Raw genomic sequence first — 27,524 nt, forward strand, 5'->3', positions numbered from 1 at the left:
TTTTTTATGCAATAGCAGGCAGGGAAAAGTATAGCTATTCCACTGCTTGGTTCTAAGGCTGTAAGAATGTGGCTGCAGCTGCCAGCCACCATGTCATGTTCCATCTACATAGAGAAAGAACCCCAAGAGGACAGAGCCAATGTCTAGAGAAGAGAGGAGAGAGAAAGCCTGCTGGGAGACTAGGCCTGGTTCTGCCTTGGAGCTTCCCAAATTAGAACGGCTGCTGTCCTGCATCTAATTTTTGGATTCTATGAACCACTCAGGCAAATCTCTTTCCTGTAAATATCTTGCTTACCCTGTCTGGAGTTGAGTTTCTACTTCTTTCAGTTGGAGGAATTCTCCCTAATACTGCATAGATCCTGCCAGGCATGCACCAGCCTTTGGCATTTGCACTAGCTGTTCTCTTTGTTTGGAATACTCTCTAGAACCTTCATGGCTTCCTCCCTTTCTTTCTTCAAGTCTGAACTCAAACATTGCCTTCTTAGTGAGTCTTCCCCTGGCCATTCTCTTTGAATTGTGCTCAGCACTCTTCACCACACATCCCTTATCAATATCTGCTATAACACATATTTTACATAATGATCTTATCTTTATCCTCAACTAGGACGTAGATCAGGATGTTTGGTCTGTACACTGCATATCCCCAGTGCCTAGAAAAGGCATAAACATAGACGCTATAGATTAATAAATATCTGTTAATATGTGAACAACCCAGTATTAAACACTTTCTGTGTGTCAAACACTTTGCTCAAAGAATGACATGTAAAATTTTATGCAATTCATTTATTCTTTGTATTTTTAGGTAAAGAGGATATCATGGATGTGACATTACACTGACATCATGAAATCATGAAAGTTTACCTCCATGAGGGCAAGGATCATGTCTGCCTTTTAGTACTGACTGCACTGCCTAATGCAGTACCTAGAACCTGGAATATATGTAAGTATACCTTATATATTAAATATAAGAATATAAAATATATCTTATATCTTAAATATAGCCATGCTCCCTGTAAGTCATGAGTCTGTTATTACTTTGTGAATACTGTAAACAATATAGCTGTCAATGCTTCCCGTCTGGGTTTGGCTACTAGACACCGTTGAGGAAAATGGGGCACCTATTCTTAGCCATTGTATTGGACTGAGTCCCCTATCTGCCTGCCTTACTCTTATTTCTTTTCTTCTCCATTCTTAAATCATATTATCATGTCCTTGTAAGCCACCTTGAGTCCTTTCTGGTACAATGCAGAGAATAAGTTAATTAATTCACAGATTCATTTAATTCTCAGAGCAACTCAGTGAGGTAGGTATTAGTTCCCTCATTACATGGGAGAGGAAACTGAGCCTGAGAGATATTAAGCAATTTGTCCAAGGTCACACGACTGGTAAGTGTCAGTGTCAGGATTCAGATCCAAGACAATCTATCTCCATAGCATGTGCTCCCTCACCCCTTAAGATCTGTAATGTCTCAGGGTTGCTTTGAGCTGAGGACTAGTGGAAATGATATTGGACAAGGAGATAGGAGGCTGTGCATCAACTCCAGGCTTTTCTTTTTTTTAGGCCAGTATGATCTTGAGACGCTACATATTTTCTAAATCTCAATTGTCTCCTTTTTCATTGAGGATGGTCATGCATCTTCCTTCTCTCCTGCCAGAGTTCCATCTAGACACCTATAATGAAGAAGGAGCCTGTCTGAAAAATAGTGCCAGAGTTCCAGAACACGGACCTAGTTCAGAACTTATCATGCATGTTCAAAGGACAGCACTCTTACACTCACTATCATTTAATACATACAACAAATTAACTTGGACAGTGACCATGATCCTTGTCTGACATGATGCTAATTGCCTTCTATGCCAAGGGCCTAACAATACCAGTATCTCATAAAGTTAGGACATAATGCACAGAGAATACATATCTCACAAAGTTGGGAATAATACACAGAGAATGGGTTCTGGACTTAGACATACTTTGCATAAAGTCCAATCAGTCCTCTGTGCTCTGTGATTATGATCTACTTAACCTCTGAATTTTACCTCTTCTGTAAATCAAGGCAGGGAAACTAATCACAACACTTACTATCTAGAAACGCACATTTTGAACGCACTTGAAAATGAAGCCTTTAAGAATAGCCCCATACACATAGTAGCTAGCCTTTACTGGTCATGTGATTTTTCTTCTCAAATTTATTTTGCAAAAGTCATACTGTTTTTAGAACCCTTTAGGAGTTGGCCAATTTCTTGCAGGAATAAAGATTCTTTAAAATGTTTAATTTGAGAAAGGTGTTACAAACATCTTCCCTAAAATATATAGTTCTCTGAGGGAATTCAGTTTGGAACTGGAGCCAAAGCTTGCATGCCCCACTACTTTTGTTTATTTATTGAGTCATTCCATAAACTTACTGAATGTCTGTTCTGTGCCAGTCATCAAAATAAGGCTTTGCTCTAGAGAAGTCCACATTCTTTTGGGGGACAAAATCAAGCCAATAAGAAACAGTGTAACTGGTGCCATGATGAAATGATAGAGAACGTCTTCCAAGGGCACGAGAAGATCCAGTTGGGAAAATGTAATCTGAGCACCTTTTAGCATCACAGTGCCTTCATACATGGGCCTGGGCCTGGCTTTCAGACTGCAGATAATGCTTATGTCTGTGTGTGGGGTCTCTTGATCTTCCAGGCATCTCTGCCAATGGCTTTTTCCATTCCCCTGTCATTGCCTTCAGCATGATGCCATGTAATTTATCTGGGCTTGGTGCTTTGTCAATTTTTAATGGTCCTGATTGTCTTGTTATCTGCTTCTTTACAATAATAAAGTCTTTTAATATTTCATTCTCCCTCCAGGGAGGAGGAGGGACTGTGTCTTCATAGATTCACTACTGTCTCCATCCACTTATTAAAGGGAAAATGAGCCAAAGACATTGTTCCATGTCATAGAAGCCCCAGATACACTACCACCTGCTGAGCCCTAGCTCCTCAATTAGACTACTAGAACCATAGGACTGTAATCCGGCCTCTCATTTTTAGCATTACAAAGAGAAAGGAGGGGAACCTACAAACAGAAGAGGGCAATGACTCAGTAGGAGTCCCCTGACTTACACTTTCCACCACACCAGCACATTTTCTCTAAAACTCCAGGACTCAACACAACTACTTTCTCCACATACTCTGTCTATTGTGATCAGTGGTCCTATCTTACCCAATTCAGTCCTTTCTCATGACTTCTACTGAGCATGCAGAGGCTACTACGCACTATAATAACTTCCTTTTTGTAGTATCTTTTTTATCACAAAGGTAACTTGGGGACTTGCTGGAATACTGCAATTGTAATGGGATGTTTTAAAGGAACCACATTGAAGAGCCCAGTGGTATCTTCCTGGATTAAGGAATGTATTTGGTCACTCAAGAGAAGGTAATACATCATTTGCAATACAGAGACACCGTGGAACACACAACTGCTACCCAACCCAATCTGCTAAACCCTAGATTCACAAGATCAAATGACAGTTGGCTAATCTCACCTTCTCTCTTCCTATTAAAATTAGCACTATCCACCTACCTGATTAAACCAGAAGCATTCTAGCTATTTAAATTATCCCAATGCTGAATTTGTTTTCAAGTGTGGGCAATATACTTTTAAATCACTTCTACTCTAACTAATACATATACCTACTTGGAAAAGGGTGTTTGGTACACTCAAGTTTACACAGAGACTAAGAAGGATAGGGACAATTCAAGTGCAAGTGCTAGCTTATTTTCTCTCCATATATTATGCAGAAAAAGAAATAAGAAGGCCTAGCAGAATGGCAGCTTTCTTCTTTTAGTCACTCATTTAATTTCTCTTACTTAATTTCTTGGAAGCTCAAGTTATTTTTCTATTAAAAAAGATAATACCTTCCCTGCTTACTTTACACTAAAAATAAAATCAGATTAAATGGAAATGATGGTTTGTACATTAAAAATTTTTTTCCTATTAATTCTAAAATGGACTCCCACTTATTATTGTTATTTTTTTTTTTTACTAAAAGAGAAAGGCAGGATCTAATATTTAAAATCAAACATTGATTCTCAAAATGCTGACAGTTGACATTTGGAGAACAAATTAGAGCCCAGAATCAAAGAAAAATGGAAAGCACTTATAAGCTATACGATCTGGAAAATGGGAAGAGAGTCGATTTTTAAAAAGAGGGGAAAAAACAACTGATTGAATAATTAGAAAACAGAAATGACATGTTAAGAACATACCACAGAGAAAAGGAACACTGCTAAGCTCATTGGAGGGTTATTTTTTTTCTTTTAGCATAGTCTCAGTGGACTATGATGTAAAGGGAAAGGACAGCCTGTTAGGAAAGGCAGAAGAACCCTGAATTAAAGAACAAAAACAAATTTTGCAAATTCAGAGTCAAACATGATTCCAGATGCAGGATCACACTGATCGTTTGATGGCAAAATGGATGTGGGAAGAAGGAAGACAACTGTTTCACTCATAAATGACAAATTAAACCCAACAGAGAATCTGGCAGGCCCTTCTCTTTGGGCATGTTGCAGATCTCAGTTTCTGCTCAAATTCCATCATGGCTTCCTCTGTGGCTGTTTGTCCTGAGTTTCCTTTTCTGGTTCAGCTAGCCTTTTACCTGGAGACATGGATCTTAATCCCTACTCCACATCTAGATCTATGTAACCCTGGGCAAATCATATAGTACCCTGAAAATTTGTGCTCATCTGTAAAGTGGTGAATCTCACACTTTCCTACTGATCTCTCAATACTGTTTTGAGAGTCAGGAGGGAAGCAATAGGTATAATGGTTAAAAGGATAGAATCTATAGCAAGTTTGTCTGGGTTTGAATCTCAGCTTCATCAACTGAGTAGCCTTGATCAAGTCACAAAAATTCTCTGGCCTCGGTGTCTTCATCTGTAAATTAGGGATATATAATTCTAGCACCTATACCATTGAGTTGTTACAGAGACTGACTGAATTAATGAAATTATTGCTTAGAACAGTGCCTGATACTTATTCAACATAAGTATTTTAAGTATTCTTATCTACAGGTGTAGGAAATATAAACCTACTAAAAGCTCTGTTAAATACGAGACAGTGAGGAGGAAAGAAATACTCTTCAGATCATGGATCTTTGATATAATGCCAGCATCACTGATGAAGCCATACTGAGGTTCTGGGTACCACCAGTTGAACAAGGAATGATTTCCAGAGACAGAAAGAATAGAGAAAAACAGAAGGGTAGAGAATATGAGAGGGGAAAAAAAAATTAAAAAAAAGGTACTTGGAAGATGGTAAATCAGAATTAGCACCTACCAGACTCTTATTTTCTCCTAAAACTCAGCTCAGGCATCACTTTCTGAAGGGAGCATTATAAAGGGGAAAAGACGAAAGAAAGAAAGAAAGAAAGAAAGAAAGAAAGAAAGAAAGAAAGAAAGAAAGAAGAGAGAGAAAGGAAGGAAAAAAGGAAGGGAGAGAGGGAGGGAGGGATGAAGAGAGGGAGGGATTAGGCTATGTCATCACCCCATCTGGGTTTAGTATACTTAGGCAACTGAATTAACCTAACTCTGAGAGTATTTATGCTTCCATAAAATGGGGATGATAACAAATAATTAGTTCAGAGGATTTCACAAGGAGTTAATTAAATAACTGCTCAAGGCATTTAGAGCACTATCCAGCACTTATCACACAGCAACTGGTACAGATATTATTCCTGACCCCTGAAATATGCCAAAGTTGTGTTCATAGTATTATTCAAGTAAACTATTAAGAGTCTCAATGCAGCCAACTGAAAAGAGTAGAGCTCAAGGGTATTAAGTGATTTGCTTGGAACCTGCCAGCTAATGAGAAACAGAGCTAGGATTCTAATCCAGCCCCTTCTGGTTCCCAAGGCCCATGCTCCACTGCCTCCCAAATGAACTGCCAAGTGCAAATCACATTCATTCCACTGCATAGCACATCACTTAACACCCCCAAATGGAACTTTTGCATATATTAAAGAAATGCAGCATTTTGCAGAAGCCCATGATTATTATTTTAAATTTGAAAAAACTAATAAAAATTATACTATGGTATATTAAGTGCTGGTACTTTATGTACATTACATCATTGTCATCATCATTGTCATTATTATATCATTGATTACATGTTTTGCATCTGATGTTGTATTTAATGTTTTCTATTAAGTGGCTCTCAAACTTTACACTGGATAAGAATCACCTGGAGGAGATCTTGTTAAAATGCACATTCTAGTTCAATAGGTAGTTTAAGAGTCTACATTTATAATCAGCAACCAGTTGATAGTAATGTTGCTATTTTGCCAGCCTCATGGAAAGTAGCAAATTTTATGTAATTTTTAAATTCAATCCTTACATAAATGCTGTTACAAGAATTTTAGAGAGATTATTGTGCTCATTTTGCTGAAGAAGAGACTGAAGTTCCAAGAGTTTGTGTGCCCTGCCTCAGGTACAGTGATAGGACACAGAACTAGAATTACATCTGCCATTTCTGTGGGTCCAATGTCCCTAATCCTTCTGTCACGTACATTGTAGAGTATATAGAATCACTTCACAATTTAGCACTTTAAAATGTTCACATTTATTTTAGAAATAGAATGCCTTCCATTAGCCACATGTTCATATGTATTAAAAACAAAACTAACTGTATGTCAAAAAAAAAAGATAAATAACCATCCTTGCCCTTTATAAAATCAGGCTAGTATGAAGGTGGGGAAATAAGTACTTAAATTATAATATAAAGATAATCAATACTGGCCAGGGTATAAGAAACCAATGACTTTAATAAAATCTCATGGGGGCGTTTCAACTATTACAGCCTTTTTAGTAGGCAATATATATTAATATGTTAAATTAATTCAATTAGTTAATTAATTTCATTAGTTAATTAAAATGTTGTATATTAAAATTTAAAATATGTATATGGATTTATATGCAATTTCACTTCTAGACATTTGTCCTAGAACAAGTAGACAAGTGAAGAAAGATGTATATGTAAGAATGTTCACTGTGGTATTTAAAAATAGTGAATAACTGAATACAACAGAATAAATGAATGCAACTGTCCATTAATTGAATTCAATATCCAATGATATAAAATTAAATAAGTTATTGTGTGCCAATACTATGGATCTATTTATAATAATAAGCTAAATCTATGTGAATTGAGATGAATAATTATCCATAGGATATTTTTATGTGAGGAAAAAAAGGCATGTTATTGAATAGTATGTTTGGTAAGACTCCTTGTGTAATAAATGTTTACATAGCTGGTAAAATCAAGAGATATATAAAGCATACTTTATATAAATGGTGCTTAGCAGGGGGTAGGATGAATGCAAAGGCTTTCCCTTTCTTCCTTATGTAGTTATATTTAAGAATTTGCCAAGTGTCTAAGCTGTATAATTGGCAATAACTATCAGGATATTGCCATTGTAGAATGAAACATTCTCTATCAGAAATATAGCAAAGAGTATGTAGAGTGTTACCATGAATGAGAAACATAAAGTCCTCTCTCTGCCTGATCAGACTTGGGAACCTCCACGGAGAGATGACCTTACAACCAGAGCTAGAAAGACTTAGCAAGTGAAAAGAGGAAAAAGCACTCAGAATTGGAGGGAGGTGTGAAGCAAATCACTATAACTTGGTGACACCAAAATGAACAGAGCTAGGTCCTATCTGTCCTCAAGGAACTCTCAGTCTCTGTGAAAAGACAATCTACATGTAAGACATTTCATGCCTCGAAACAGGGCAATGTAGGAATTTGGAGGAGAAATGCAGCTTAGACAAGAACTTTTCTGGATAAGATTATTTAATGTTTTCTACAAGGATTCTCAATTCTCTGGCAACCCCAACAGAATTGGATAAAGGATAGGACACATGTCATCATAATGGTGACACAGAAGAGTACCAATTCATGAGGAAATTGGAAGCTGAGCTTGTCAGTTTCCCCTTGACAACTCTTGCTCCAGAAAGGCTCTCTGGAGAGGAATGCTTGAGGGATACCGAGTAATAAAGGATGGCTGGTAAAGCTACTTCGTTTGAGGAGGTTTAGAGCATCGATGCTGATGATAAGCTTGGCCTCAGTTCCTCTCCAAGATGAGATTCCTTCTCTAGAGTAGCTATAAATAATGCATGTCATATCCTCCTTTTGATTCCATATATTGTCTACCAATTTTATTTTAGTATGCAAATAAACTTACAACACAAAAATAATCTTAAAATAAACATGTTAAAAATTATTTGTCTTTCACCAATTTAACTTCATATGTTTTATATTATTAAGTCTTTGTCTATAAGCATACATATTTTTATTTTATTTATTTTTTATTTTTTAAAAATTTTAATTATTTATTCATGAGAAACAGAGAGAGAGGCAGAGACATAGGCGGAGAGAGAAGCAGGCTTCATGCAGAGAGCCCAATGCAGGACTCGATCCCAGGACTCCAGGATCATGCCCTGAGTCAAAGGCAGACACTCAACTGCTGAGCCACCCAGGCATCCAGCACACATATTTTTAAATAGTAATGTAATACATATCTCCATTCAATGATTTCTATTACTTAACACTATACATGCAAATTTCCCTATGTAAATGTATAGTTTGTAATTGAAATTTTAATGATCACATTATATTTTCCATGGCATTGATATACTATAATTTATTTACTCGGCTGTCAGATATTTAAGCTGCAATGAGTAGCATGGCTTATATCTTCATCATATATAAATTTAAATAAATTTACATATATAATTCTTTACAATAAATTCCCCAAAGATAAATTATTAAGTGAAAGAATATGAATCATATTTTTGTCTCTCAAAAAGGCCAAGTATCTGTGACCACTCACCATATGCATCTCTCCAGTTTTATCACAATGTCACTAGTACTTGGTATTATTGCTTTAAATGAAATATTTCATAAACTTAAAGAATGTAAAACTGAGACTTGCTATGGTATGATTTTTAAGGTTTTAACTGCAAGTGCTAGTGAATTTTGATTCTGGGTTAGTACAGAGGTTAGAAGTAACTGGATTACAGGTGTCCCTGAGTTTGTGAGTTTGGGCAAGTTGTTTATCTGTGGGCTCTTGCTTTTCAGCCATAAAGTGGGAAAAATAACAGTGTTTAGCTGGTTGGATTGTTGTGGGGATTAAGTGAGTCAATATACATACAGCACGTAGGATGGTACCTGGTCCATATTCACTCAATTTGTGTTATGTGTTATTATTATAGTTACCGTTATTATCAGTAAGACAAATAATGCTATTATATTGATAGAAGCAAAGGAGTAGAGCATGTAATTTTTTCTTAAGATTTTATTTATTTATTCGTGAGGGACATAGAAAGAGAGGCAGAGACATAGGCAGAGGGAAAAGCAGGCCTCCCTGTGGGGAGCCCAATGTGGGACTTGATCCAAAGACACCGGGATCAAGACCTTAGCCAAGGCAGACATTCAACCACTGAGCCACCCCGGTGCCCCAAGATTCTATTTTTCATTATGAGAACTGATCATTCAAATCACTTGGGATATAAATATTTTCTCCCATTTATTTGCACATATATCTTTTATATATATACTATTTAGATATCACTGCTTTCATTGTTATTAAGGCCACATGGTCACCTCCTGATGTCTAATTTTGAGTAGGTATTTCATTTCTCTTTTTTTTTCCATTTCTCTGTGCACCAAATACAAGAATGGCCAAAACTTACAAGTATTTGGGGGGGATTTAAAATAATATACATAATTAAATTGAGAAAACTTAATCCTCTTAGAGGCTAATATAAGAATTACCTTAGGAAGAGGGCCTTCTTTATTCAGAAATTGCCATAATAAGTCCACTTGAGGTGGGTTTCATGGCTTAAAAGAAAGAGAAGAAATCATCCTTGTAAGATAAGGCCTTTGTTCCTGAGAAAGAGAGAGGAGAGTGCAGGAGTGGGAGGGCAAAAAAGATGGCAAACGCTTGGCAGTGACATCCTGTTTCTTCCTGTAACACTCCAAATTCTCCTTAAGGTTTCTTTTTTTTTTTTTTTTTTTTTTTTATTGGTGTTCAATTTACCAACATACAGAATAACCCCCAGTGCCTGTCACCCAATCACTCCCACCCCCTGCCCTCCTCCCCTTCTACCACCCCTAGTTCGTTTCCCTGAGTTAGCAGTCTTTACGTTATGTCTCCCTTTCTGATATTTCCCACACATTTCTTCTCCCTTCCTTTATATTCCCTTTCACTATTATTTATATTCCCCACATGAATGAGAACATATAAGAACATATAATGTTTGTCCTTCTCCGACTGACTTACTTCACTCAGCATAATACCCTCCAGTTCCATCTTAAGGTTTCTATACTCAAAACATCTGTGGAGTGAGTTCGTTTGAGGAAGAAGGACTGTGTTTGACATGGGACACTATAAAGAGAGCCCCAAGGAAACTCAAGTGCTTAGAACTTAGTAAGGAGCTATGAGGAAAGGGATGACACAAGATTAATGGGACTTCTCCCATTAATTAAGGCTTTGATCATCCCTAAACCATGGAATTAGGGGGATCTTAAGGTCCAAGGTGGGGGCCTGCCCCCATCTCTGCCTCTCTTTCTGTTTCTCTCATGAATAAATAAAATCTTAAAAAAATAAGGTACAGAGAGGTCCAACATAGCATCAGATAGATATAAATTTACGTGCCTGGTGCTTAAGACTTAATTGCTCTGTACCATAATTTTAAATAATATTAACATGTTTATTATGTTTTATAGTTAACTCTACATTTTCACATATATCATCTCACTTAATTTTTATAACAATTTCCTCTGGTATATCTGGGGAAATATTTTTCCCAGTATGTTCTTTTTTCTTTAATTTGTTATGATTTTATTTTCCTTCGTACATACATTTTTTAATTGTATGTAACCGAGTAAGACGGTCTTTTCCTTGTGGTTTCTTATATTGCTTCAAACCTTAGAAAGCAACCATTCCTTTAAGGAAGTGGTAATTAGCCAATTGTATCCTCCACTAGTCATGTGATGATTGTCTTTTTCAATTTAACTCTACGTGGTGCATCCATGAAAGTAAATACATGTGAAACACAGAAAGTTTCTATTTAGTGAATCTATGAAATTTTAAAATAGCTAGATGATCCACAATCACCTTGTCCACCATGACCTTGTTAGGTCAGTTTTACTGTACCATTTTACAGAAGATAATTTGAATATTTACTAAGCTCTCACCTCCTACAAGGCTATGAGGTTTTTGTAGTTCATCTTCACAACATCCCTATCACAGAGGTATGGTCATTATCCTCATTTCAAATATAAGAAAACTAAGACAAAGGGCAGTTAAGTCAGTCAGCTGAGGTCTTTGCACTGGCAGGGGACAGAGTGGAGATTTATACCCTGCAAATGTGATGCTAGAACTACTGCATAACCAGCACCAAATACAGAAGACTCTATAGCTCAGAGAGGTTGAGTCAATTGCATCACTATTAGGTTGGTCTGCCTAATGCTACAGTCCAGGTTCTTTTTACAGCTCTACTCTCTGCAAGGTCCTTCTTCCTCTCAGACCGAATAGGCAAGATGGCAATGCTATTAGCAAACAGAATCCTTCTAATGGTACTCAACTTTTTGAGCTATGTATATAAATCAATCTATAAGGCAAGAGTGAGCAATATACTCAAGAAAGCAGGAGCTTCACTGAGTGCAAATATGCTTCTCAGTGCTATTTCCACTGAGGGGTTTATGTGCCTGGTAAAAATTAAATGGCTATGTGATAAATTGACCATGAGATAAAGCAATTTTCAAGGGAATAGTGAGAGGAGGAACAAAAATGATTAAGAAAATGGGACTAACTGGGTGAGACAAGATTAAAGGAGTTAACTGTGTATAGCTGATCTTGGAAGAAGGAAGGGGAACTGAAACACTAACAAATACCCGTGCACAAAAAGGTTGACAGTAATTCCAAGGGGGTAAGAGGGCACTTGTTTTGTGTGGTTTAGGTATCACCCCAATTAAAGAATAAATTAATATGAAAGAATAAATTAATATTAATAAATTAATATGAATGGAGAGAGAGAGAGCAATATCACCAAATCAAAATGATAAAGTCACTTCACAGCATCCCCATTATAACCAGGTCACCTAAAAAGCAAGAGGAGCAAAGGGCAGGATGGGGAGAATGGGAGCTTGCTGCACTCTCTCTTTGAGTATGCTCCATTCTGTCAAAGGCAGACCCACGTCCAAAAAGCCTCTGCTCTATTTCACATGGGTCCAAATGGCCTCTCTTCCCACTCTTCTGCTATGTGGCCTCCGGACCCATAGTTCTCCGTTCAGCTTCCTTACCATGCCTAGCATGTGTCTCCCTTCTCTACAATAAAAAGTCATCCCCATCACCATCATTAGGCTGATTCTCTTCTAACTCCTTTATCTCACTTACTTCCCACAACTCTGTGGTGATAGATTTTGTTATTGTTCCCTTTTTACAGATGTGGAAACTGAGGCACAGAAAGTTTAACACCTTACTCCATCCCAGACAACTGGATTGTTTTTCCTCCATTTTTCTACATCTTTCCAACTCATTCATTCTTTTGGTCTCAGCTTTCCTTAAGGAAGACAACCCTGACCACCGCTTTCCTGCTCTTCCATACTCCCAAAACAGCCTCCACATAATCGTCACTGCATGAACAATATGCTTTCTTTCATATTGTTCTTTCCCTCAGGTTGTAAGCTCCATGGGAGGAGACACAGTTATCTGTTAGATGAAATGCCTAGCATATAATAGGTGCTTAATAAATATTTATTGAATGAATGAATGAGAATGAATAAATAATAACTAGAATAATAGGGGAGATGACCCTGCTTTCTTTTGTGGTCAGATCTGACTTCTGTACTTTAAAAAGAGTATATCCATATGGCAATAGAAACGTGTTCAGAGAAAATTAATGGGTGTCTAGGGATAGCTATGAGGGCGGCAGCTCAAAGCAATGTCATATAAGGCATAGTTGATGAACAAAGGCTGTTTACCTTGGGGAAAACAGGTATAATTATTTCAGATATCTAAGGGACTCTCTGCATTGAATAGGTAAAATAGTCAACTGCTCTGGTGCATTAAATAAGTTCATTGATACCTAATGCTTTTCCACTCTTTAAGAGAAAGAGAAACAGGGAGGAGGAGGGAAGACAGAGAGAGAGAGAATAAATTAAAAAGAAAAAAAATTCCAAAAAAAAAATCCAAAAACAATTAACTTTTTTGAACTAAGTCTTTGGAATAGTACAAAGGAAAAAAAGAAAAGTAAGTTCCAGGAAACTGAGAACATGAATATTACCTTAATTTTGAGGGATACCAACCTGGGCATAGCACAAATACAGATCCCATAAAAACAGGAATATTTTTAAATGGTCAATATTCAACTAAATTGGACTTCATCAAAGGTAAATTCAAAACAGGTTTCCAGGAGTTTTGCTGTAGATGTCTTCTACACGCTGATCATTTTTGATTACCTGGTCTTTCAATTATTTGTGGAGCCCAAGGAGCAGCCTGGGGGTACTTAAGAATCAGCAATTAGTTTGGTAGGTAGGTGCTCTATTTAAAGGGCCATGGATTATGAGGAGCTACCGATTTTAGCCTGCATTTTACACAGGTTACATTTGTATAAGGAGCAGTAATTCCTCAGCCTTGCATTCAGGTCTTCAGAATCTTACTTTCAATGCTCAGACTATGCAAAAAACTCTTTGCTAAAGCCAGATTAATTGTTCCCTAGATACCAGGTGGGTTCTTACCTCTCTTCCCATCTTTTCTTTGCCCGATTTAAATACTCTCTGACCCTGAGAACATTCTTAAACCCTACTTCCCCATGAAGCCATTCCATATCTCTCTGACCCAGGGATCTCTTTGAGTCTTTTGTGATATCCTCAAACTCACCATAGCACTAAATTAAATAATACCATGCAAAGCAATTTAACAATATATGGTTTATTTGTCTCTCTGACAACATCAGTTTCTAATTAAAGGCTGTGTTTACTTTTGTTTTCAATACCTAGAGGGTATCATGCAAAAAGAAAATGAGTGACTTTTACTGGTTTGAGAAATTAAAGCATTTTAAAACACATTTTAAATAATTATCATTTTTTTTTTACTGGTCATTATTCTAACCCATTCCATAAAAGATTTGAGATAGATCATAAAAAGAAAAGTCAAATGTTAAATTTTCCATAAAAGAAACAGACCTGGAACCATAGAAAAGAAGAAGAATCAGGATACTGTAAGCAGGAGGACAGTTACAGGGATGAATGTTAAAAATGGTTCTGAGTCTCCTGGTAGTCAAGGAGATAGATAGATAATATATTATATAATCTGTTTTTATCTGCTAAAATGTAGTAGACCAGTTCATCATTTTCCTTATACTCAATTCTAATGGATACTTGCCTCCTGATATGTTACATATATGAAATAACAATGAATAATGTTTTCAATATATTTTACAACAAATGCATATGGAGTTTTCTTCTGATGTTTGCTAAAGACCAAAGGTATACCTAGAATTAAGAAAGCTTAGAGCTTATATAATGCAATACTTAGATAAGCCCCCCTAAATATCTTTTATTATTCTCAATTGGGTTTTTGAAATAGAAATTTAGGGAGTTTTTCAATATTTCCATTCTTGTCATCTTACAACTTACGAAACTTAGCTGTTGAAATAGTTATCAGATACATTCTCCATTTTCATAACTTTATATTCATTTGACTTACATTATTGGCAATAAGTAGACAAGTTAATATCTATACAAGGTTTTCAAGTCCACACAATACCTTATCATACAGAAAAATACTACCCATTACTAGAACACCAAGTGTCATTACTATTTCCATATTTTATGTAAAAACTGACAGGATAAGAGATAACAGATACTTGAGTCCAGTTTACATGCATAATGTATACATTAACAAGACAGGGATAAAGAGGGGGGCTGAATATGGTAATGGTACTTCCATTCTTTTATAAGATAATCCATTTTGAAATAGCAGTGCCATCTAGTGGCTATTTTAGACCCAAAGAATGAGGATGTTTCAAAATGGCCCCTGGATAATGCAATCAACGTTTTATGTTATCCTGACATGCATTATTTGAGCTTAGAGCATTTCCTGCTAGTTGACAGATTCTGACCTTTCAATATGGAAAGCGTACCACATCTACCCAGAGTCAGTTCAAAGCTATTGATCCTGATAAATGATTTGACCTCAACCAGTGGTTCTCCTCCAGTTATTTAATGCTTAAGAAAGCCAGCAATGCAATCTGAAGAGGTCAAGTGTGCTAAGGAAGGACCATTGACATGGTATCAGAAAGAAACTGCTGGTAGGTACATATGTAAGAGAAAAACAATACATGTTGTTCTAGATGTTTTCCTATGAAAAGGAACACAAAAATATGCCCCACAAATAAGACAGGGGTCCATGGATAGCAATAAAAATTAATATTACATTTTAAAGATTATAAGGCCATCTGACATACAATATCTCATGAGTCATCACATCAATCTAAAAGTCATCACATCTACTTTTAGCAATGGCTGTGCCCTTAGAATAATATTTGGCCCAGGATATTAATTTCATATATGATTATTAAATAAACACATGGATAAGTGAATAAATAGATGCAGGAGTTACCAAATGAATGGAGGAAGGAATGTATGCAAGAAGTACATGAGATGATACTGTATTTTTATTTTCATTTATTCAATAAACATTTATGAAGTACTCCTGAAAGTCCAAATTCTGTAAGGTGTTGGGAGAATGTGCTTGGACATAGGAATCAATAGTAATAAAAGTGGTATAAAGAAATATGAGTAGAATGATGTGTTGCTCCTCCTACTTCAAAGGATACAGCTCAGCTACTCAGTAAGTCTGACATCTGCCCATATCTATATCAGGTAGTTGGAAGGTGGCCCAGGGCAAGAGAGAACTATGAAATTGAAAGCATAGAAAAACACAAAGAAAAAAACAGCAAGTAGCCATGGTTCTACCACCAAGTTAAACACTTTAGCATATATATTCCAAGAGTATTAATAAAGCAGAAGCAAATACATGGTAATGTTTATGGCGCTCTTAAAATGTGCTGGGAACTAGGCATTCTTTTGTTTGTAAATGTCATATTATTTACCACTATCATAGAGGCTGTGCACCTTCCAGAGCTCTCCTTCAGAATTGAAGGACAGATTTTCCAACTGCTGGTGAGGTTGGCTTGCTGGCAATGCTTTGCTGACAGTGCTGGCTGTCAGCTCTCACCAAGAATTGTCTCAACTGTGAAGAATAGCTTCCCTCCCAAATCCTCATCACCTTCCAGGGCCAGCCTTCATCCAATACTGACCCATTTGGGAGAAGAAAGGGCTACCTCTCCTCACTCAAACTTGGGAACGCTGTGAAGGGCAGTTTCGGAGCTCCTCTTGGGGCTGGTTTTGCTGTAACTTCTCTCTCTGCTCAAGCCAGCTGCCATCTTTTATCTGCTGATGCTCCTCCAGATAAGATTCCTCAGTAAAGTTTTACAAGCTAACCTCTGTCTCAGTTGGCTTCCCAAGGGAATGCCCAACCTGTGATAGCTACTTGTGGGTGGGTAATATTAGGTCATATTTAAAATTTTCACTTTGTACAGATAATGAAAGTGAAGCAGAAAAATGTAAGCAAGTAGCTCTTGGTCCTATGGAAAGAAAAGAGCTCATCCCAAGGTCATCTGACTGTTGCAATAAGCTGATTAAACAATAGGTTATTAGAGAAAGAACTGATTTTAGCATCTGTTTTTCCCACCCAAAAAAGAAAAGTCAGAATTTTCTCTCTTTAGGTATGAGCTGCTCCCTACCACAATCTCCCAGCCCACACCCCCAGGAAACAAAGATTTCAGACTCAGTAAGGAAGACTGTATGGGGCAGTTTGACCTGAAGATAGTACCTGGAGTTGAGAACATACAAGATGTCCCAACCTCAAAGGGTAAGAAGCCTTGAGGCTGAGAAGACTTTTAACCCTTACTGTCAAGGATTAGCATACTGTCTCCACAAAGATTCTGTGAGCTGTGGCAGGACCTCTCAGACAGTAGTATATAGATGCAAGAGGGAGTTTATACTAAGAGTCATGGTTTTAGGAGCTGCAGTAAAATATCTTCATGATCAGTGTGTAGGGCCACCAGCTTTGGAAAGAAGAAATGGGCTTGGGTTGTTGATCATCTCTAAAATGGTTTAAGAAAGCAATACCACCCCCAGATTTTGGCAGCACATTAAGTCTAAGGTTCCTGTAAGCATCTTATGGATGCCACTCACTAGTGTCTAAGAACGGATGTAGCACCAGCAAAGCAGGTGGATATTGTAGAGAACTTAATTTTGTGTAGAGAAATACAGGACTGTAACATGCCCTACTCATAAATGTTGTGGAATAAAATGCCATTTCTTTAGGGATAGATATGGATGTGTATACAATATTAAAATAAATAATATATCATACTTTTTAATTAATTAGATATCCTCTTACCATGTCATTTTTCAAATGTCTGCATATAAATCCATTATATGACTTTTAATAATTAATCTAACAATTGGTTTAATTAACTAATCTAACCTTAACTCTTAACCATTTAAATTACTTTCAATTTTGTTTTTATAAACAACATTGCAATAAACATCCTACACAATATTTTCATGCATACTCAATATCCTTAAGATCTACTCTTTAAAATGGAATTGCTGGGTTTGTTGGTGGAGCATGTGACTCTCGACCTTGGGGTTATAAATTCAACTCCAGGTTGGATATAGAGATTATTTAAACATAAAATCTTTTAAAATATGAAAAAATAAATAAAATAAAATTGCTGAGTTTTATAAAACATACACATTGTTATGGCTTTGATACACATTCCCTGTTTGCTCTACTGAAAATGTGATCCAATTTAAACACCTACAAGCCCATACTCTCAGTTAACAGGTATTCTTTGTCTTTAGTCATTGCCAAATTTATGTGCAAACTGTGATCTTTGTTCTTGGATGTCAACATTCATCGCTTTCTTTGAACACTTTGATTTTTACAAGATGACTCTCAAGATGAATGTGTTTAAAAAGGGGCCACATTTGCAGAGATTCAGTACCTTTTGTAAATTCTCCATTTCCCCTGCTAATAATGGGTGTCTTGTCTAGGATTTCTCCGATAGAACAGATAACTTGGATGAAAATAATAAATACAACCAGGTTAGATAATAGAACTCAGCCATCTCTCTTTCCAAATCAAAGCTGCCTTTCCTTGCATGATCTCTTCAAAATACAAAGCAACAAAAGAAAACATTGCAGGCATTGATCTTGGAGCATAGACAGTTCCAGAAGAGCATAGAGAAACATACATCAAACCCTCTCAGCCTCCAGGGATAGACTCTGACCTTTATAATAATTGCTATGTTTCTCCTTGAGGTCAACATCTCTGTTTCTCCAACAATTGTGGAGATGCAATGGAAACATTTTAATTTGTCCATTTATTTACTTATTCAAGATGTTTATGAATAAAAATCGACCACTTATTTTGTGTCAGACTCCATACCAAGTTCTTTATTATCATATTTAATTATTTTAAACTTTATTTAAAAATCAAGCCTATCAATATAATACTAGTATCTGCATTTGTTTACTGGGGTCTGCCGTAACAAAGTACCACAAACTGAGTGGCTTAAGCTGTAAAAACTTATTGTCTTACAGTACTGGAGAATTTAAGTCCAAGATCAAAACAAGGCTATGCCCCAGATCTCTTTCCCAGCTTGCAGCGGTTGACTGGGAATCTTTGGTGTTCTGTGGCTTATAGAATATTATCACCTTGATATCTGCCTTCATCTTCAATTGGTATTCTCCTGTGCTCTTGTCTGTGTACAAATTTCTCCTTTTCATAAAGATACCAGTTGCATTGGATTAGGGACCCATCCTACTTTGTTATGAACTCCCTTTAAGTGTTAAATTTACAATGACCCTATTTGCAAATAAGGCCACATTCTGAGATACCGGGGGTTAAGATTTCAATATCTGAATGGGAGAGGTGTTGGGGGGCACACCTCAACTGATAACAGTATCCCATATATATCCATGATAGCTGAGATTCAGAATATATGGTATTTGTGAGGGATGCACGTTGAATATTAGTTGTATACTAGGCCACTGTTTTTGTACATGAGAGAACCTCTGTATGAAGACATCAAACTTTCTACCACATCAGTAGAACCTGTCAGGTTCACAGACACCTGTTAGAGCTATGCATGAGGCTGAAAAAGTAGTTCTCACTCTATATGCGTGCTTTTGGTCTTTCTGACGCTTAGTCAATATCCTGAAGCTATCCAGAGGCTTCTCCTTGAGCAACCTCATTAGCATTGATTCAGGTATGTTCCAAAGGTGCTCTTTATGAGTAACAAAAGACACTCCTAACTCAGGAAATTCCAAGGGTTTTAGGATCTCTATGCTAGAAAACAGAGATAAAAAGCAAATTTATACTTTTATTATACAACAGTAGTGCTAGAGAAGTCCAATATATATTAACTTTCAAAAAAAAAATAGAAAGCACTCCACGTCATGGTTATTTTTTAAGTCATTCTCAGTATATCCATGCCACTAAATTGAGAACAAAAAAAGGACTAGGAGTTTTTTAAAAGATGCAGTACATATTGCTTATAAAATAACGACTATGTGCCAGGAAACGTAGAAAGTGTTGGTAATAATAAAGAACATGTTCTGAGAATGATTATTAGTAATTCCAGGCTTTGGGGCTTCCTAGGTACACTTCTAGGCTCTTTGGTCTCAGGAAATAAACAATCAGCTGAGAATTGTCCAGTATGTTATAATTTACATATTATAATTTTTATCCCATTTGAACTCCTAGCCTGGCTAATCTTCTGGTGGTTAGACCCTATCTCTGTATATCTATAAGACCTATTTGCCACAGTGGGCAGGATAGAACCTAGAATTGTATCATTAATGGTCTCAAGAGGAAAAGAAAGGAGAGGAGAGGAGAGGAGAGGAGAGGAGGGGAGGGGAGGGGAGGGGAGGGGAGGGGAGGGGAGGGGAGGGGAGGAGAGAAAAACAAAACCCAAACCAAAAAAATCTTTCTGTTCTCCAAAATATAATGATTCCCATAGATGTCTCTCTTCCTGGTCTACCTGTCTTACTGAATCTTCTGGTAATCATTCTTCTTCTCACCCAGTGCCCAATATCTGGTCATGCCCCCAGCCCTGCTGTGTTCAAGACAGACAGCTACAGTAATATTATATAACAGAGAGTGAGCAAAATCCTGCAACAGTACTTATCATAATTAAAGTCAATGAAATCATCTTTGTCACGTGCCCATGGTCAAAGGCAGCCCAAAGGAACAAACTAGCAACAGCTCCATGAGACAGATACTATAATTGACTGAACCACAGAATCCTTTGGCATAAACCATACTAATTCTGATGGGTTACTACTCGAGCTTCTACTAAGACAATTAATGGCAGTGAGATGTCAGAATGCTTCATGGAGGTAGGTAGTTTGATGTTTGACCTTTAAGACCTGCTGGAATACAGTCAGAGGGGGATGAACGGAGCCTTGAAGGAAACCAAAATCATGTTATATAAGCAACATTTACCTTATAGAAAAAGACATGGGGCAATCCCATCTGTATCTTAACTTCTTTAAAAGGCTATATGTGTAGTTAGTAGAAGTGAGAGAAAGATAGATGCTCTTCTGTTAATCAAATATGCCCAGAGAAGATTCTGTGTATATTACTAAGTAATGAATTCTCTACCCTGGATACATTTAGGGAAAGACTAGGAGAACTTTGTTTTTTTTTTTTTTTTTTTTTTTTTTTTTTTTTTTTTTTTTTTTGACTAGGAGAACTTTGAAAGGAATATTGTTGAGGAGATCCAAAATAGAATGGGTTTCGTCCTTTGTAACTTCAAATATCCTTTTGATTCCTCAGATTCTGCATTTCTAGTATCCTCTCACCTACCTCCAAGCCCAGCTATATATTCACATACAAAAACCTGTAAAAAACAAAAACAAAACAAAGCAAAAACAATAAGATGAACAAAAAAATAAAAAGCCTCCTACAGAAGGAGGCTTTATGTCTGAATTCTATATGACACACAGGCTCACCCTTTTGACCCTGCTGTCTTCATCACTAAGCCCTGTATCCCAAGGACGGTAGGTCCCAAAGAATGCTGTACGTGGCTGCCTTGAAACATGCCAGGCAGCAGGCAGCTCTGATTCAACTGATGTATGAGACTCCTACCTCCTTGCCCCGTCAGTCACCAGCTACTCCATTACAGGAAAAACTATACTAGAGAAATGAAAATGCAAATACAAAGTGAAAACAGAGAAGAGCACAAATTGTCCAACCATATGTGACTGACGGCCTGTAACATTTCAGCCTCTCTGGAAGGCCAGATAAAAGCTGGCAGAGAGGACTTTTTCCTGCAAAAGACAGTAGTTATTTCAATAAGCTGAATTCAGGAGAGTAGATGTACCTATTTTGAGAGGATATGTTAATCACCCAAATCACTCGCATGAAAAAGAAACCAACACTATAAAATTCTCCAAAGTCAATGGCCATCCAACTGGGATAACTCCAGGTTATATCTGACACATTGAAAACCACATAAAGAGATGCCACACAAAACCAGCATGTTCATGTGATTAATGACCTGAAATATGCCTGGCTATTCCCACAGATCCTCGTCCCATTCAGCACTGCTATCAGAGACAATGTGCTGACCTCTTTAGTCTCTCTTGCTTCAGTTATAGTTTTGTTTACTTGGGGAAAGTACTGGACAGGTTAGACTTCTACACTCTGCCTTCTGAGTTTTCATAGTATTCCTTGATGAACTTCTAGTTCAATAGAATTCATAACCAAATGGCCAAGGGCTAACTCTATACCCTGTGCTGGCTATGGGATTACAGACATGAACTGAACAAAATACTTCTTTTCAAGATGATCAATGTGGTCAAAGAGGAAAATATAGAAAAAGCATATTCAAATATAAAGTAGTATATACCAAGCCTGTGCAGGGTGATGTGGAAGCTTGAGAATGATTCTGACTTGGGTTTGGAAATTGAAGGAATGTTTCCTGCTAAAGAATGAAATGAATTGGCAAATCGAACTCCAATAAAAAAATATGCAAAAAAAAAAAAGAAAAGAAAAAGAAAAAAAAAAGAAATAGATAACTCACAGATATTCTTGTTCCTAGAAACTTACACTGTTACCTTCACTTTTTAGCTATTGTCAACTTTCCATACCACTCTCTTCCCTAATGTTAACATTAATTATGTGAATGTGTGTTTGTGTGCATGTGTATGTTGTAACGACGGATCAGTCAGATAAGGAAACTAAGTCTCAGTGACTTTCAATTACTTGGTCATACCAGTACTGGAGCCAGAACTTGAGTCTAGAATATGTGATGATAGATTCGGGAGGTCATCATCAAAACCACCAATGGGCTATGGAATTGTTTGTATTTCATTTTCTTCTCAGAAATGACTGCTCTACTCTCTGCAGTCTGAAAATCAGTCTTGATAACCTCAAAGAAGAAAGAATCTCTTCTGTAAAAATTTAACAGGGAATATGTTATGATTCCTGGACCCTGGTGTGGCTTGACAATGAATGATGCAACAACCAGCTCACTCGATTCTACTCTCCTGTTTCCTTATTTGTGAAATAGAAATTACCTGCCTTGCCTCAGTTGTTATTACTGCCCAAGTTCCCCTGCTCAGCTATAGAGACCAGTCCCTCAAAGCTCAGTACCGTCTCCATTCCACATGGTTATCATAGTCATTCATGCCTCTTTCCTCTCTTCCTTTAAGAGTCAGCCATTGCTCCAGAGTCCCAGTCTAATATTTCCCCACCAGCCTTTATTTTATTTGTCTGTATCCTCCACTATCCAGGACTATATCCATCATATTCACTCTGCATCTGTGATGGACAATCTGTGCCTGACATGTAGATATGGATAGTTTGAATAGTCCTATGTTGAGAAAAAAACAGTTATACATTTTAAGGTCAAATTGTAGCACAAATATAAACTTTTACATTTCTTTTTTAAAAAAGATTTTATTTATTTATTCATGAGAAACACGTAGAGAGAGAGGCAGAGACACAGGCAGAGGGAGAAGCAGGCTCCAGGCAGGAAGCCAGATGTGGGGCTTGATCCTGGGACTCCGAGATCACACCCTGGGCCAAAGGCAAAATGCTCAACCATTGAGCCACCCAGGCATCCCAAACTTTTACATTTCTAATTCATTTAATATTAGCACATTTTATCTTGGCAGGCACTCCAAACTTTAGGATCAAAAATCTCCTTGCTCTTTGTCTCGAACTCCTATGTCATTCCCTCTGGTTCCTACCCTGGCTTGTCTTTTTCCATCACTTCTGCTTTTATTCTCTGAACACTCTCTTTCCTATTTCCTCTTCTGATGCTGCAATGTGCCGTTTCTGTTAAATTCTGTCAACGAGAAATGGTTATTCTACAACTTTCAGAACATAACAGGTATTTGAGATGGAGATGTCAAATGCGCTCAGATAACAAAAGCCAGTCTTCCTTTTATTCCCAAACCCAGGCCTCTGAATGATGCTTTCATATAAAAGGGCCAACTCAGAAAAGACAGGCACGCCTGGACTCTTCATGCCATCTTAACTATTCAATTTTACCATCCTAGCATCAAAAACTTTCTCTAGGGGATGACTTGGGCTTCAAACGCAGTAGACCTGAGGTCTAATCCAGCTCTAGTGGCCTAGTTGTATGACCTATTGAATCTCTCTAGGACTCAGTTATCTCATAATAATGCCAACTTCACCATGGTTGTTATAGATTAAAAGCAGAATATACATATATATTTCAAGGTAGAAAACTTGAGGGATGCCTGGGTGGCTCAGCAGTTGAGTGTCTGCCTTCGGCCCAGAATGTGATCCTGGGGTCCCGGGATCGAGTCCCACATCAGGCTCCCTGCATGGAGCCTACTTCTCCCTCTACCTGTGTCTCTGCCTCTCTCTCTATCTCTCTCTTCCTCAAATGAATACATAAATAAAATCTTTAAAAAAAAAAAAGAAAAGAAAACTTGACACATATAAAGTGCTGAAATGAATGTTTGCTTTTGATGTTTCCCTTAATCTTTCTCTCTGTCTTTCTGTCTCTTACTCTCTTTTATGCATTCACTCACTAACTCCCATTATTGTTTAGTGCAGAAAATTCCTGTGATAAATGGTAGCTATCCATATAAGGAAGTGCCCATTTCTCCAGAGATAGAAGGTATGTTGTTACCCTTCTAAGAAGCCCTGCTTTTTTTTTTTTTGTCCCTCATTAATTATAAATAATTTCATAGAGGATGTATATTTTGGCATGAATGCCCTTACATATTGGCTCTTCTCTTGTTCTCCATCTGCCCTACCCTGGGGTCCAACAAGCAACAAACATTTACTGAGCACCTACTCTATGTCAGGTGCCTAGAATACATGCTGAATAGGAAGACATCACCCTGGTCTGCAAGTGACAGAGCCTATATAAGGAAACAGCCATATACACATAGTTCTATAGTAGACCATGGTATGAAGGGAATATTAAAGTGGGGAAAGCCTAGAGCTGAGGATACTAGTAAGAAGGGTCATGTGAAAGTTGGGATAAGATATGAGACAGTCTGAACAAAGATAGTGTGAATAGAGAGAGGAGAGCTGGGTCACAGTAATTTGCAGAATGGGTGTCTGAAGATGAGGAGGATGTATACATGATCCTGGATCCTAGCTCTGATAGAAGTGTGAATGGAGATATGTCCAACCAAGACTGGAAACATGAGAATAATGGAGGATAGTCAGAAGAAAGGCAGGCAGGGGCAAGAGGCCCCTGTTCTAAGAAGAAAGTAACCTTAAAAGGAAAAAGACCCCATCCTATTATTCTATACTACCCTGGAAGGAGCTCTCTCCCCTTTCCCATCTGAACGACTATATGATAGGTAGATGAGTGTGTGGACAAAAACCTGATAGGGCGATAGGCACATGGAGGGTTAATCAGACTAAAACAGCTTGTCAACCCCTAGACTTAGAAAACTCATAAAAACCCCTAGACTTAGAAACTCTGGTGGCAATCCTCTCAGGTCCCCTCCCTTTTCTGGAGCTTTGTACTATTGCTCAGTAAACTTTGCTTTGCTGCCCACCACTGTTCATCTGGTCTACCTGTTCTTCAAAGCATTATGACCAAGAACCATGGTCACTAAAGAAAAAGAAAGCCTGCAATAAGAGGAGAAGTGATTGGGATGACTGATGAAGCCGGGTTTGGATGCATGGTGTTGAAGGTTCTTGAAATCCAAATGGAACTGTCAGGTGGGTAGTTGGAGATTATAAGTATTTTATTTATTTATTTGACATAGAGAAAGAGAGGACACAAGCGGAGGGAGAGAGGGAGTGGCAGGCAGAGGCAGGAGGAGAAGCAGGCTTTCCACCGAGCAGGGAGCCTCACATGGGGCTAGATTCTGGGACACTGGGATCCTGACCTGAGCTGAAGGTAGATGCTTAACTGAATGAGCCATGCAGGCATGCCTGCAGTTGGAGATTATAGTTCTGAACTCCAAGAGGCTCCCTGCCTGAGGTGAATGTACATTTATAAAGGATATGGCGAATGAATGATTGAATTTATATTAAGAAACAGTGTTCTCCTTTTTGAAAATATGACCTTCATCTTCGGCAACATACATATGGCATAGCCACACCTATATGCAGTATCTAAATTCACTATTATCTGGGCATATATATGACAACTGTTTTACCTAAAGTATCCAGGGCACAGGTATTTAACAGCATTAAATGGAGCATTTCTCCTATAAGCAAGAAAATGGATCAGAAGATGCATGTTAAAGTATAATGAAATAGAATAAAGTAGAGTTACAGAGTGAGTCCATACATTATTTTACCCAATTTTGGACTTTCTGGCAAACCCTTTAAACTTGACTCAGTCATCACCTCTATTTTGAGATCTTTACTTACTTTCCTTATTTCCTCTCCTCTCCAAACCATGCCTATTTCTATATAGAAACAAATGTCCCTTCTTCTATGTGATTTTTGAGCTTGGCGTGGGCTTAGAACCAGAAAGATCCCAGGCTTGACATGTTTTAATTATATAACTTGGCAAGGCACTTAAGATCTCTGAGAGTTAATATCTAGTAATAATACCATGTACATGATACTTTCTCATCGTTCAATTAATACAGTCAGAATGGATACATTTAATTGAATGGGGGTATTATACGGAACAGAGACAACACTCCCAAAGGTCTGACACAGAGCAGGGGTTCAATGACAGAGTATTACACCAGATGTATCTATTATTGTATTCATCCCAATCTCTTATACTTAATTTGTTCTACCCTTCTGTCTCACTCTGAGGTAGGAACTCCTGGAGAATCCTGTTTATTCACCTCTATTTTCATAGGGCTTGGCATTTAGTAGGTGCTCAGCAGATATTTGCTCAAATGGGCCACTGAGGAAGCACCATGAGTCCTTGGTCTCTGGCTGTTCTTACCCTTAAGATCCATAGAGTTGGGTAAGAATGCATGAACCAAAAGAAGGGGGTGGGGGTGGGATAGAGAGAGGAGGGGTAGAGAACACCTCTCAATGCTAGTATGGAATTCAAAAAAACAGAGACTGTTCCAAGAGCATCCTCATCTAGGACCTCTGTGGTTCCTCCATCCTCAGTGCTTTCCTTGACCAGCCATCGGGCAAAACTTGCTTATTCCACATTACTGTGTGTGTCTTGATTCCACAATTTAATGACCCTTCTCAGTGGCCCAGCTTTCCTTTCTCCAGTGCTCCCCTGCTCTTGCTGCTTCTCCTTTGAGCTCCTGGTCACATTTTATATAACATAATTACAGCTCAGGTTGGCTCCCCAGTTCCCAGAATGCAGAGGTTACTCTTTTAATTGCAGTGAGTTCTTTTAAGTCTCTGCTTATTTTTAATTATGAATGCCTGAAGCTGGCCTGCCACAGTCTAACTCTCAGCTCTGAAGAAAGAAACAAACCCAAGAAGCAGAGAAGTAATAGGAATCCCATTTTCATGCAAATCACCTCAATGACAAAGAAATGTGGGAAAAGAGACTCATTCTTTCATTCCTGAGAGGTGACACTGGCCTTTGAAAATGTCCAGCTCCACATTTAGAAGAGATTTAGATAAAACTGGCTCATTATACCATAGTTTCAGGCCCTGTAAACATATTAGGAACTCAACTCCCTTGCCTGTGTTTATGGCTCATTTCTGATATTTTGATTGGCAGGATGGGCCTTAAGCAACACTTTCATTAAAAAAAAAAAAAAAAATCTGCCTTCAGGAAACCAAATTCCTTAGCCTAGCACCGAAGACAAAATCCTTTTTGATAAAAAGTACCAGAAGCTTCTATACATGTGTTAGAATCTTCTTTCTACATTGTCCCTGTGGCTGCTGCCGGCAGATATTACTTCTTTCACTTCCTACATGCCTGCTGCATTGTTGAAACCATAAATGTGATTTTATTATTATG

General features: G+C 37.7%; 1 protein-coding gene across 2 annotated transcripts in view; it reads right to left on the bottom strand.

The window, feature by feature from the left end:
• TENM4 (teneurin transmembrane protein 4) overlaps positions 1–27,524 on the bottom strand; it is a 2,712,352-nt gene that overhangs the window by 1,391,701 nt on the left and 1,293,127 nt on the right. The window contains exon 1 of one of the 2 annotated variants that reach the window (XM_077867224.1): positions 9,805–9,824. The exons of the other annotated variant lie outside the window; for it this stretch is intronic. The gene's annotated coding sequence lies outside the window, so the exon portion shown is untranslated. Of the gene's footprint in view, positions 1–9,804; positions 9,825–27,524 lie in introns of those variants that run through there. 2 annotated transcript variants of the gene reach the window in all.

This window comes from Canis aureus, chromosome 23, assembly GCF_053574225.1.
Source record: "Canis aureus isolate CA01 chromosome 23, VMU_Caureus_v.1.0, whole genome shotgun sequence".
NCBI lineage: Eukaryota > Metazoa > Chordata > Mammalia > Carnivora > Canidae > Canis > Canis aureus.